The sequence below is a fragment of the Mastomys coucha genome, unplaced genomic scaffold (assembly GCF_008632895.1).
Source record: "Mastomys coucha isolate ucsf_1 unplaced genomic scaffold, UCSF_Mcou_1 pScaffold22, whole genome shotgun sequence".
In the NCBI taxonomy this organism is placed as follows: Eukaryota; Metazoa; Chordata; class Mammalia; order Rodentia; family Muridae; genus Mastomys; species Mastomys coucha.
In genome coordinates, this window is record NW_022196905.1 from 263,367,510 (window position 1) to 263,371,567 (window position 4,058).

Here is a 4,058-nt window from a genome sequence, read left to right on the forward strand (position 1 = left end):
GTGCCCACCTGGCCAGAATCCCGTGTCCTGCGGAACAGGGACCCCGCGAGAAATCCCGGTCCGTGGTAAAATCCAGCACCCCTTCATGATAAAAGTCTTGGAATGATCAGGAATTTAAGGCCAATACTTAAACATAGTAAAAGCAATATATACCAAGCCAGTAGGCAACATCAAACTAAATGGAGAGAAACTTGAAGCAATCCCACTAAAATCAGGGACTAGACAAGGCTACCCACTCTCTCTCTACCTATTCAATATTGTACTTGAAGTCCTAGCCAGAGCAATTAGACAACAAAAGGAGATCAAAGGGATACACATTGGAAAGGAAGAAATCATAGTATCACTATTTGCTGATAATATGATAGTATACTTAAATAACCCCAAAAATTCCACCAGAGAGCTCCTAAACCTGATAAACAACTTCAGCAAAGTAGCTGGATATAAAATTAACTCAAGCAAATCAGTGGTTCACACCTTTAATCCCAGCACTCGGAGGCAGAGGCAGGCAGATTTCTGAGTTTGAGGACCTAGCCTGGTCTACAGAGTGAGTTACAGGACAACCAGAGCTGGGCTGGAGAGATTGCCCAGTGGCTAAGAGCACTGTTTGCTCTTACAGAGGACCCAGGGTCGGTTCCCAACTACCAGGAAGGAGCTCACACCTGACTCTATCTTCAGTTCCAGGGCATCTGATGCCCTTTTCTGCCCCCACAGGCCGTGCGAACATATTTCACACTTGTAGACATGCAGGTAAATCATTCAAATACATAAAATAAAAATAAAATCTTCCTAAAAATACACTAGTAGTGACTTGGTGAAATGGATTATAATACTAATACTGGGTGAAATTTCTTTGTGAAAGTAGTTATTGTTGTTGGTATTTGAGATAGATTGTAATTCATTGTGTAAACCAGACTGGCTTCAAATTCACAGCCCCTTGCTTCCTGGGATTACAGGTGTGAGCCTCTAGCCTTGAGTTTAAAGTAATTTTTAAAGTGGGATAAATCACTTTTTAAAAAAATTATGGGTATGGGTAAGTGCATGGAGAGACTAGAGGCTCAGCTCTGTGGAGTTCTAGGTAGTTCTGAGCGAGCAATTCAGCCTGCATGCTGGGAACTGAACCTGCGTCCCCTGCAAAAGCACTAAATGCTCTTAGTTCTGTATGTGTGTGTGTGTGCATGTGTGTATCTGTGTATGCGAGCACATGCATGTGTGTGTGCTTATGTATATCTCTGTGTGTACACATGTGTGTGTGTGTGCATGTGTGTGCATGGTGCATGTGTGTATCTGTGTGCGTGCGCATGTGTGTGTGCATGCGTGTGTGCATGTGTATATGTGTATATCTGTGTGTGCACACATGGGTGTGTGTGCATGTGTGTGCATGTGTGTATCTGTGTATGCACGCACATGCATGTGTGTGTGCATGTGTGTATGTGTATAACTCTGTGTGTGCACATGCCTGTGTGTGTGCATGTGTGTGTATGCATGTGTGTGTGTATATCTGTGTGTGTGCACATGTGTGTGTGCATGTGTATATGTGTATATCTCTGTGTGTGCACATGCGTGTGTGTGCATGTGTGTGTGTATCTGTGTGTGTGCATGTGTGTATGTGTATATCTCTGTGTGTGCACATGCGTGTGTGTGTGCATGTGTGTGTAGGCATGTGTGTATGTGTATATCTGTGTGTGCACATGCGTGTGTGCACATGCATGTGTGTGTGTATCTGTGTATGCATGTGTGTGCATGATGCATGTGTGTATCTGTGTGTGTGCACATGTGTGTGTGCATGCATGTGTGCATGTGTGTATGTATATATCTGTGTGTGTGCGCATGGGTGTGTGTGTGTGTGCATGTGTGTGTGTGTAAGCACTTTTGTGGGAGTAAGAAGACAACTCTGTGGTGTTGCATTTCTCTGCCCACCTTTCCCTGGGTTTTAAACCTCAAACTCCGGTAGTTAGACTTACTCAGCAAGGACTCCTCTCACTGGCCTCTAAAGTGCTCTCTGTGTATACATATGGCACTCTGTGTATATGTGTAACACTCTGTGTATCCATATGGTACCTCTGCAGCAGACAGGACTTTTAATAGACAACAGTGACAATCAGCAGTGACTACCTACAGCTAGTGTGAGAAGCACCAGAGCAGGCTGGAACAGTGACTCACAGGCCAAATGGCAGGAAGCCTGTCCTCTGCTAGGCAGAGCCTGGGTCCCAGCCTTTCACACAGCTGAGCTGACTTGAGCTACAGAACGGAGCAGTGGGGACTGAAGATGTGGCGAGATGCCTGGGTGTTCTGTTTTGATGGAAAGCAAAAGGGAAGGTTTGCTTGCTTCTTTGTGGCTTGTTGTGGTTTGTCATTTGTTTGTTTGTGGAGCCAGGGTCCCACTCTGTAGCCCAGGCTGTCTTCTTGTTGCAGCTTTCCAAATCCTGAGATTTCACGTGTATTCTGCTTACTATATGCCAAGCTGGGAGTGGTTTCACGGTATGTCTTGCTCATGCAGAGAGACACATACTTGGCTAGAAGTGCCACCCTGACCAAGCCTAAGCAGGTTGCCTTGGTCTGAAAATGACAAAGAGAAGCAGGAGTCACTTACTGTGCTTACTATAGAATCATGAGGCTTTTAAGAAGTCTGACTTCCAGTTGGTTCCAGGGGTGGGCTGAGCTGGGCAGCTGGGTTCAGCAGAAATGATTTATTTATTTATTTACTTGCATACTTACTTACTTACTTACTTACTGAGACAGGGTTTCTCTGTGTAGCCTCGGCTGTCCTGGAACTCTGTAGACCAGGCTGGCCTCCAACTCAGAGATTCGCCTGCCTCTGTTTCCCAAGTGCTGGGATGAAAGGTGTGTGCCACCACCTTTCAGCTTCTTGAAGAGCTGCTATGACTCTCCTAGACCTTAGGATCAATCGTGACTTTCTGAAGAATTTTTTTTTTCGATATCTGGCAGGCAGGACCAGGTGGCTGAAGCTTCATCTATACAGAGAGTGGATTAGGACAGTGCTGCCTCCCTCTGTCCCCTGGCACAGCCCTGCTTCCTGAAGCAGAGCTCATTTAAGTCTGTGGGTTAGCAGGAGCCTACCCTTAAACATGGAGTGAGACTTCTGTAAGCCATTCAGCTGAACTGAGATGCTTAGAAAGTAGTCCACAGTGTTTGCCATAACAATTTGGCACGGACCCATATGCATTGTTATAGTATTTTCCAGACTGGGCAGGCGGAAGCAAGCTGCAGGACCCCAGGGAGTCCTGTAAAGATGTGGGCTTCACTGGGGTGCATTGCAATGGCCTTGCTGGTGACCTCCACCAGAAGTTCTATCCCTAAGGCACTGAGCCAGGCCAAGGCAGCTGCCTCTTTAGTCTGTGGCTTCATTCTCTCCTCCTGCTGACTTTCCAAATGCTGGCAGTGGCTGGGGCCCTGCATTCCTCCAGCAGGAATCTGTGCCACGGTTGGGTTGCTGTTTTTGTTTGTTTTCGTCCCGTTAGAGACGGAAACACCCGGACTAGCTTGAAAATTACTAGGTAGCCCAAACTGGCCTCGAAGTCATTGCAATCCTTCTGCCTCGGCCTCCCAAGTGTTAGAATTACAAGCACGAGTCAGCACGCTGGCTGACACATTCTTTTTAAATCGACCGTTTCCTTGTCTGTTTCAAGCCGGTGTGAATCACACAAGAAGAGAGGACCGCGTGGCGCGAATTTCACTCCACGCTCTCTTCCCTTCCCCTGCTCGCCCTTAGCTCCAAGCCCAGCGCGCTCTTCCCTTCCCTGGCTCTCCCTTAGCACCTCGTCCAGCGATCCCTTCCCTTCTCTGAACAGCCGACACTACCCAGCACGGAACAGCCGGGCAGACGGCGGGAAGAGCCCGGCAGCCAGGCGCGCGAGCGGCGACGTTGCAGGAAGCTCCCATTCATAAAGCGAACACCTGCTCGCCGCCTCCCGCCTCTCCCCACCCGCAAGCAGCTTGGGGAGATTGTATTTGGCAACCTTCAGCGTGTGCTCGCCAAGTCCTCGCTGCTCCGGCCCTCATCTTCCACGACTAGCCCCGGTAGAACCGAGGAGACAAAA